Source organism: Nicotiana tomentosiformis, chromosome 11 (assembly GCF_000390325.3).
Source record: "Nicotiana tomentosiformis chromosome 11, ASM39032v3, whole genome shotgun sequence".
In the NCBI taxonomy this organism is placed as follows: Eukaryota; Viridiplantae; Streptophyta; class Magnoliopsida; order Solanales; family Solanaceae; genus Nicotiana; species Nicotiana tomentosiformis.
In genome coordinates this window covers 6,110,186-6,120,673 of record NC_090822.1, presented here as the reverse complement: position 1 = coordinate 6,120,673, position 10,488 = coordinate 6,110,186, and the positions used below count along the sequence as shown (strand labels likewise).

Below are 10,488 nucleotides of genomic sequence, written 5' to 3'. Positions count from 1 at the left end.
CCCAGTCTTGGCCCTCCCTGACTTGGCCAAGCCATTCGAAGTGCAAACGGATGCCTCCGACTATGCACTTGGTGGAGTATTGCTACAAGAAGGGCATCCCGTAGCGTACGAGAGCCGGAAACTGAAGGATGCAGAGCGACGCTATGCCGCCCATGAGAAAGAATTATTGGCTGTCGTTCATTGCTTACGCCTTTGGAGGCATTATCTACTGGGAGCCCCATTCGTGGTCAAGACAGACAATACAGCCGTTAGCCATTTCATGACCCAGCCAAAGCTGAATGGACGACAGGCTAGGTGGCAGGAACTCCTAGCGGAATTTCACTTCAACCTGGAGTACCGAAGTGGAAAGACCAATCATGTTGCTGATGCACTCAGTCGGAGAGCTGATCTAGCATCGATGTGTGTACTCGCCGCCCTAAAGGGAAGCGAAGTAACCACCACCATAAAAGACCAGATACAGGATCTACTCATCAAGGATCCTGCTGCACAGTATTTGGTTGATTTGGTAGGACAGGGCAAGACTCGCCAGTTCTACACCGAAGATGGGTTCCTGAAGGTGAAAGGGAACCGACTTTATGTTCCTAAAGGAGGAGATCTGCGACGGACTCTTCTTGCAGAATGCCACGATACTTTGTGGGCCGGTCATCCCGGCGAGGAACGCACCATGGCATTACTTCGCCGTGCATATTATTGGCCTCAAATGGTCGATGACGTCGCTCAGTATGTGAAGACTTGTCTAGTATGCCAAAAAGATAAGTCAGACCGCTTGACGCAGGCAGGGCTCTTGGAACCACTAGCTGTACCAAAAAGACCTTGGGAAAGCGTTTCCCTGGACTTCATCACCGGATTGCCCAAGGTCGGAGATCTCACAACTATCTTGGTTGTGGTGGATCGGTTTTCCAAGTATGCTACCTTTATAGCAGCCCCACAATATATATCAGCAGAAGATACAGCTCGACTATTCTTCTCTCATGTCGTCAAGTATTGGGGCTTACCTAAAGACATTGTTAGTGATCGCGACTCACGCTTCACTAGCAATTTTTGGACCCAACTCTTTAAGTGCCTCGGGTCAAAATTGAGTCATAGCTCAAGTTTTCATCCGCAATCTGATGGCCAAACGGAGCGATTCAATGGCATGCTAGAGGAATACCTCCGGCACTTTGTGACCGGATCACAGAAGAATTGGGTAAAGCTTCTGGATGCTGCTCAACTATGTTTCAATTCACAAAAGAGCTCGAGTACTAACAAAAGCGCTTTTGAAATTGTTATCGAACAGCAACCGCTACTCCCACACACAGTGAACGCACCAAACATGTCAAAATCTCCTCGGGCCGCTAGCTTCTCAAAAGAATGAAAGCAAAATTTGGAGATAGTGCAGAGCTATCTTGTCAAAGCCCAAAAGCGGATGAAGAGGCATGCTGATTAGAATCGCCGCTTTGTTGAATACCAGGTGGGAGACAAAGTGATGGTCAAAATCCCAAAGCGGTACTTATTTGCAGGGGTCCATGACCCTCGCCTATTGCAAAAATATATTGGACCCTTGTCCATTGAAAGGCGCATTGGGAAAGTTGCATACTGGGTGGATACCCCAGCTTGGTGGAAAATCCATCCTGTTTTCCATGTCAGTCTCCTGAAACCTTTTCGGGAAGATATGGAGAATCCTTCATGAAGCCAACTCACAATACCAAGTATTCGAGGCCCCAATTCAACCGGGAAAAGGCGTGCTGAAGCTATTCTTGATGATCGAGTGATTCACGCCTCAAGAAAAGATCACCAGGAGTTCTTGGTGAAATGGCAGGGATGTGATGTAGAGGAGAATACTTGGGAGAGGGGAACAAACCTCAAAGCCTACAAGAGCCTGATTGATGATTACCTTGCAAGGAAGGCACCGAGGACGTCGCCAACTCAGGTGGGGGAGAATGTCATGGGCGGCTTTCCAACCATGCCCCATGACCCCTTGGACGCACCCCGTGGCGTCCTGGCCAGCCTCCCAACGCCCGTCACCAAGGTCGGCCCTGTGGTCTCGGCAGCTCCAAGTAATAAGCGCGCATGTACCTCTGTCGCCCCACCGATAGCCATCGCCATCGCCCAGCCACAGGCAGATACAAATGGCGCCGCGCGCATAGATAATGTCGCACGCGCAGACCCTGATGCTAAAGACAAAGTTGCTGCCAACGAACTTGTTGCTGCTTTGTAGAAGACTAAGTCCTTTTCATTATAAATATAGAGTAGTTTTGCTGCATTTTCTTTAAGTGTGATTTTCCAGCTTTCATAGGTCTAGTCATGTAACTTTGGTTTATTTTTTCTAAGCATTATAAAGGGGGACCAAGCAATCAAAACTTTCAAGCAAGCAAACAATTCTCTGTACTGGTGTCTCTCCCCCCCGACACCGTCTTATTTTTCTGTAATAGCTTTCATTCAATGCAATCAAGCTTTCTTTCATTCTCAATTCTCTTTTTTGCTCTCTTTCACTTGCTCATGACATTGATTTTCCCGTACGGCACTGATAATCTAGTCTAGCGTACGGAGGGGACCTCAGTTGGCGGACAACAACCGTACTGACATCGGTTGCTTAGCCTTACGTTGCCCTTCCAAGGAACTTCAGGAAGGCGCCGCGTAACAGGTATTGTAGCGATTATGTGTAGCAACTACAATGTACTAAATATGTTTCCTTTCGTATGATTTAGATTTATCTTTTTGAATCAATCTTGTATAGACTTTATTCTTGAATCCCAACTTGATTAATATCTTTGCACTCGTGTGATTAATATTTTTTTTGTAATTGCTTAGCTTCTTTTACGATGTTGTAGAATAGTTAATGGATCTATACTCTAGCCATCTTTTATATTTTCTTAATTCATCACCTTTTAAATTGTAAAAATGTCTAGAGAGTTTTGCTAAGTCTTATAAAAGTACGTATGTTATTACATTCTACTTCTACTAATGACTTTTACATGACATTTAAAACAATTACCAAAAATTAACCAAACCGTACCGATAATAAAGAGAAACCGACATGATTGGGATGATTTTGAAAAGTCTAATTTTGGTGATACATAAGAGAATAACCGAAAAATTGGTATAGTACAAATTTTATAAAATAACCGTCCGAACCAAACCATTGACACCTCTAATTATAAGGCACTAATATAGTCGGAAAAATCCTTGGTAGGAAACGCTTCCCTCTAAATGGGGCCCTATTTGATGCGAATTCAGATATAGTCGGGCTTTGATACGGATATCGGACACCGGATAGGAAATGAAAAAGAAGAAGAAGTAAGACACTAATAAAGGGTATTCAATTAGTGTCCATTTCTTTAGCTAGAAAATCAGCAAATCAAGCTGTTCACGTTTTAGCTAGGGCAGTTGTTGCCATGTCTGGCTCGATAGAATGGGGTCCTATCCTACCATCTTTTATTTTCCGATGTACTCGCTTTTGATTTGAGTAATAATTGAGAAGGCACCCTTTTGCTGCATTCACCCCTATTTGTAGCACAATTTGATTAGGTTCTAGAGAAAAGAGAAAAGATATTGTTGAGAGTAAAATTATACTCTAATTTCTAATACCAAATCCAGAAAGTTTAAAACAGGTCTATCTAGGGGATGATGTGCCTAATTAAAGTAGTTCATTTAGGCTATCACGTGTTATATGGAACAAAATTTAGTAAAAAATTTAACCTAATACTCAAAAATTTGGCTATAAATGCCCATTCAATCACATGCAGAAAACTTAATGATAAAAGCTTGGATCGGAAAACCTACATTTACATTTTCAGTGTCTTTGTATAAATAATATCAGTCTATTATTGTCACTACCCAAAATCCACCTAGCCGTAATAACACCTAACACAACCCGTCAAGTAAGCCAATTAACAACTATCCAATTCCATTAATATATAATTGACTCTAATATACTCTTCAAGTACTGATAGTACAAATCATGAGCTTCTAAGATTAGAATTTATAAAGTTGGTGTGAAATAAAAATACATCATCTGTTTGAAATATACATGAACAGATTAAAATTCTAAAGCTACAATGAACAAGAGGCAACAATGATTGAAACGCAGGTACATCTTTCAGATCGAGCTCCCGCCATGTACAACAACATCAACATCCAAAATCTGCACGCAAGTTGCAAAGGTGTAGTATGAGTACAACCAACCCCATGTAATCAATAAGTAACAAACCTAATCTTAGGTTGAAAGTAGTGACGAGCTTGTACCAAAGTCAGAGTCCAACTCCAATAACAAACAACTGTTCATAAAAACATACAACAATAACAACAACATATCCAGTTCATAACAACATAAAGCAAATAATAAAAGAAGTAACTCAAAGATAAAATGCTCAGCTTAATTATAATTTCTGAAAATAGTTCTGTCTTTCAAGTGTATCACTGAAAACCCAAGTCGTTTATAGAAGTTGCCAAAAATATGAGTAAGTTTGAAAATAGTAATTTTTCCAAAAATCCTTTCCACTATAAATAATACGTTTCATTTTCTTTCCAGATAGCCAGTGGAAAATGCATCACTATGCCCATATGACAATATGTGTGAGAAGTCATGAATGACGTGATACCGTACAACATGAGAAAAATACATCTCTATTCTTGTATGTCATGTGTGCATGTCAATGCAATGTATCTCAGTGATAAAATCATATGCATACTCTTACAGTATCACTTCACTCAGTCCTCCCCATCACTCAGTCCTCACAGTCACTCAATCCTCTCAATCGCTCGGCACTCGCACACAGTAGGTACCTGCACTCACTGGGGGTGTGTACAGACTCCGAAGGGGCTCCTTCAGCCCATGCGCTATAATCTGCACGGACAACTCACGTGCTACACGGAGAACTGACGTGCTATAGTATCAATATCTGAATCCGCACGGATAACTCACGTGATATAATAAGCCAATCTGGCATGCTGCGACGTACAGCCCGATCCCATAATAATAAAGTATATAAATCCAATACGGTCTGCTGCGGCGTGCAGCCCGATCCCATAATTATTCTCACAATCAGGCCCTCGGCCTCACTCAGTCATCAATCTCTCCAGTCTCTCGGGCTCACAATGCCCTGAAACTAGCCCAAAATAATGATATGATTAATCAATAAATAGCAACAGAGACTGAGAGATGATATGAAATGAATGAACATGGCTGAGTATGAATTTACAATATAAACAAATAAATCAATAACAGAAATGACCTCTGTGGGTCCCAATAATACCAACATTTGCCTAAGCATTATTTCTAACATGAGTCACAACTCGATAACTCTAGTACGTAGAGATTTCATGATTACAGATAAGTTTAGGTAACTACACAGTATCACATGAATAACAGAGTCACAGTTCAAACGGTACACGCCCACACGCCCGTCACCTAGCATGTGCGTTACCTCAACACCAAACGCATAACACGTATAATCAGGGTTCATACCCTTGGATCCAAGATTAGAAGAGTTACTTACCTCAAGCAAGCCGAATCCAATGTCGAACAAGCTAAACAATGCTCCAGAAATTCCATTATGCGCGTATCAACCTCCGAACTACTCAATTTCCGATGATTTCCTTGAAAATTCCTCAAAAATAAAATCGTCACAAATCGAGTTTTCTTGTTTCAGCTCTTTAATGATATTAAAACCTCCCACTACTCTTACAACTTCAATCTACATCAACATAATTCAATTGGACCAATATTAGTAAACAATTTCAAGGTTTTTGGCCATTTAGGCATTTTATCACACACCTAAAGTGCATAACATTTTACTACATCTAGTAATGGTGTTTCTTCATCCAATAATCTCTCATTCCCACCAACAAGAAATACTAAACCATCATTTGTCTACACACAACCTTCTTTAGCACCATTACAATCATCAATGAACTCATATCCACCCAATTGTTATTAATTAATTCATTACAAAATCTCTACAACACCCAATAATCTAGTTTAAATATTTATAACTTTCCAGCACCATCCAACAAGTGCTAATAATTATATTTATGAAGACATGTATCTATATTCATTGAGTTAGTATAATCACTCGAATTCAGAACAAAAGTAATGTGCAGATGAGTGTTGGCTACTTGGGTATATGCCAAATTGTTTGGAGCAAGAAAGGTTAAATTTACCTACCTAGGTACTTCTATTTTCATAATCAACGGTGAGTTTCAAGAGATTCCAAAGATGAAAACAAATTAAATTCAAGACTGAGGAAGAAGAATAAATAAATTAGAAATATCTGCAAGATTCCTAAGTCAAGCAATTAAAAAGAAGATAGACAAAGGAAAAATCAAGAAATAGTTGATAAAATCTAGAACTCAGAGGACAATCTTTAGGATAGAGTTCTTTGTTAGATTAGATTTTTAAAGCTCAACAACCAATTGAACGGTAGGTAGAGTTGCCAAGTCATAAATTAATAAAAGCAAAATGTAAAGAAAAAAATGTATATGCCATTTGGAGTTTTCTTGCAAGTAGCAACTTGACTACCATCTACCATTCAAATTTTCTCACCTGCACTTCTCAATGTTTCTGAAAAACAAAAAGTGAAAATAAGTGTCGATGTTCATGGAAGTTATAGCCCGAGGCGGATCCAGGATTCTAAAAAAATGGGTGCATTATTACAAAGAAGTGAATCTAGAATTTATATTGACGGATTCAACCTTTAGGTTCTTACAATGAATCTCATTACCATTTAGAAATTATAGATTAAATTTAAAAAATTATTGCAATTTTTAACATATTACCTATACTCCAGATAAAAAAATGTTTAGATTAATTGAACTATGTTACATCATTCACTGCTATTAGTTTTAATTATATAAAATTTTGCGATGACAAAGGGAGATCAAGGATTTCAATGTGTTAGATTTAGAGATTTTGAATGAATAAACCAAATAAATAAATAAAAAAGAAAAAATTACTTAATTAGAGCACAAGACAAAAGAACTTGGGTGCACATATGTATATTTAATTTTTTTTTAAAGAAATACAGTATAATATTATTATACGTGATATGAAAAGAAGACCATGGATGCATGTGCCCCATACTCTAACATATAGATACGTCCCTGGTTATTGCGAAAAGCAAGAAATGGAGCGCACAATTTACCGAAATTAAAAGAATATCAAACCTAAATGAAAGTTACTGGTCATGTAGAATTTTGTTGCCTGTAATAATAATATATATATAATTGGATTCAGAAATTTTGTTGCCTAAGTTACTGGTCATGTAGAATTTTAGAGGCCTGTAATCTAAGTTACTATTCATGCAAATATTACCCTACTTAAGAGTTGAGCATTTATACCTTGTGTTATGAGCTGTGAGAATAGCAAGGAAACCAACAGATATAACGTCTGAATGTAAAAACATGTATAATTACAAACAGACATGTTCATCTTGTGTTATAAAAATCCAGTTTTGAAAGCGGAAAAGAGGGATATTGAATACAGTCAAACCTCTCTATAACTATATCATTTGTTTCGATATTTTTTGACTGCTATAGTGAAGTGATGTTATACAGAACATACATTATTACATAACATGAAAAATTGATTCCAAAGAAAACTTGGACGTTATAGTGAATTGGTGTTATCAGGGGCGGACATACTTACAAGAAAGTGGTATCACGTGACACCGCTTTGTCAGAAATTATTAATTCTATAAGGAAACCAATAAATAGAAAAAAAGGACACCACTTGATATAAATTATTTTCTGGTTATGTGTTTGATTTTGCTCTCAAGTAATTAAAAATTGTGATTACGCAAAATTAACTCAGGAATTTTTCTACCTTAAGACTCAACGAAACCAATGGACTAAGGCTATTTCTTGTCAAAAAATATGATAAATTACGACACCGCTACCAAAAATTTCTGCTTACGCCCTCGGGTGTTATAGAAGACCATTCAGTCTATTTTTAAAGTATTTTGATTACCCTGCTCAAGAAACACTGAATAATTTCTCACGTCGATTAGATACGTTGTTCTTCTTAGTGAATGTTCAGAATCTTATATAGCTTGTATATAATGAAATCAGATTTTTAAGTTTTACTGTATTCTCAAGGCATATTCATAGAACTATTCTTGCTACTAGTTTACTGGTAAGGAGCAAGTTCTCTTTAATTAACATGAAGTTTTCATGTTTATACCAACAAAGCGCTAAGCTGAAATTTAACAAAACTTAAAACAAATGACAAGGAAAACATAAAACTAAGCTCAAATCCACTAGAAATATAGTCGGGAAACAAGTTGGGATCTGCTATATGAATCATCACTTCTTTTTTTAAGCTATTATCGTCAAAATACTTAAGACGTGATTTGTGTATATGAAAATTAATGTGTAACGACTACTAGTATCTGATACACATCACATACTCATAACCGTACCCTACCCAGTGATAAAACCATTGTCGTTTGACCTAATCATCCAAGTCGAAAATTGAATACTTATTTGATAAAACAAAGAGCTTTTTAACAATTTACATAAACAAAAATGTGGAAAAATAAAATTGAAAAATTTCTCGATTTGTGCATGTCATCCTTGCGCATGGGCCATGTTAATCTTCTTTGTATCGTTCTAATTTTATCGGATGTCCCCGAAGGGACGAGATCACACGTTCTGATTTCAGTCTATAAACATGCAAAAGCTTTCTTCTGTAGGCGATGTGGTAAGGGGCGAATTAGAACTGGACTATTTTGTTGCTATCTGAAAAAGCCCACTTATTTAAGATGGGCCGGCCCTTTTCACTTTGCTGTATGAGTTCGAGGAGAGCCCTATTTAAAATATAGCCGAACTTATACCTCGTATTACAAGTCTACAAATCCCTCCACTAATTCTTAATAAGTCTCTAATAGAGCCACGTGTCCAGCTACAAAATCCTATGGTTCAGATTGCAAACATTTTTTCCTGCACTGTCACCTTTATTTTCCGGTTTTTTTTATATGTGTATAAATGTATTTGTTCTTTTGTTCTCTTTCTTCTAGTTAGAGTTATTTTACCTTCTAAAATGAATTTTAGTTTCTCGAGTTTTGATGTATCTTTTTTCTTTTTTCTCTTTTAACCTTATTGTAAGTGTTATTTTACCTTGTTTTTTATTTTTTACTTCATTTTTTTTTTCCTTGTAGAATGAGTTTTCCATCCCGAAATTTGATGTATATACTAGATAAGGTCGTCTACAGTTTCAAGAACAAGTAAAACCCTTAACATTAATTAATGGGAACCATCTCCTTGCTCCTATTTTATATTCATATAAGTGGAATTCCAAGTAAATTCATTTCCTTGAAAAAAAAGAAGGGGAAAAACAAGTAGAAGTGAATTTTAGTGATTTGCCTATAATGGATGATAAGGTTGCAAATGCTATTTATGAGGAGATAAATACAAGTAGATATGCAAATTTTTCTATTTGGATAAGGGGTAGATACAAGGTGAAAAATTCATGGCAAATTTGGATGTTTATTGTGGAGATATGAAACTTAACTTTCATCATCTATGTCGAATAATTCGCGTATGGGTTCGCCAAAATACAGTATGTATGTAGATTTTCATACAGTAGGGGACCTGTAAGAGTCTGAGCTCTATATATATCATTACCGAAAAAAAATTAAAATTAGCTACAAACTTCATCGTTAATCTATTGCTAAATAGCTCGTAGCTAATAAAATTTCTTGATAATCTGTCGCCTATATATCGTTAAATAATATACGTTTATTTTCACGACCCGAAATTCCCACATTCGAAACCGTGATGGCGCCAAACATTTCACTTACAAGTCAAGCCAACGTTAGAATAATTTTAATCATTTTTTTTACAATTTAATTTAATTAATAATAAAGAAACTAATAACTGGAATAAAATCTGAAATAAAGTGAGTAAACCATAATAATAGCGATGTCTAAATACCATCCCAGAACTGGTGTCACAAGTGCGTGCGTTACTAGAATAATACAAATAAGGGTCTGAATAAAAATAAAGTTGTCTCACAGAAATATACAGCTAAAATAAAGTAGATGGAGACTTCAGAGCTGCGAACGTCGTGCAACTATACCTCAAGTCTCCTGTGGATAGCTGAATCCGAGCAAATCTACTGTACGCCGCTGGGACCAACTTCAGTATATGTACAAGAAGTGCAGAGTGTAGTATGAGTACAACAAACCCCATGTACCTAGTAAGTGCCGATCATAACCTCGACGAAGTAGTGACAAGGCTAAAACAGTTCACTTACATTAACCTGTACGCAATAATAATAAAAATAATATAGGAGAACATGAATAGAAATTAAACCGATAAATCATAACAACAATCAAGCCAACTCAGCAGTCATAACCAATTATTACTTAAATCACTTTCCGTTGCGGCGTGCAACCCGATCCCACAATATATTCATATTCAATTCCGTTGCTGCATGCAACCCTATCCTACAATATATTCATTTTCATTTAATTTCGTTGCGGTGTGCAACCCGATCCTCAATATATCTTT

The 10,488-nt window shown here is 37.2% G+C and overlaps 1 long non-coding RNA gene and 1 other non-coding gene across 2 annotated transcripts; both read right to left on the bottom strand.

Moving 5' to 3' along the window:
* Nucleotides 1-3,869: 3,869 nt before the first annotated feature.
* Nucleotides 3,870-6,432, bottom strand: LOC138900760 (uncharacterized). Its single transcript, XR_011412007.1, has 2 exons — nt 5,478-6,432; nt 3,870-4,123 (listed from the first exon to the last, which is right to left on the bottom strand). It is a non-coding gene; the product is annotated as an uncharacterized lncRNA (long non-coding RNA).
* Nucleotides 6,433-8,512: 2,080 nt separating this feature from the next.
* LOC117279745 (U6 spliceosomal RNA) lies at nt 8,513-8,615 on the bottom strand. Its single transcript, XR_004510161.1, has one exon. It is a non-coding gene; the product is annotated as a U6 spliceosomal RNA (small nuclear RNA).
* Nucleotides 8,616-10,488: the final 1,873 nt, after the last annotated feature.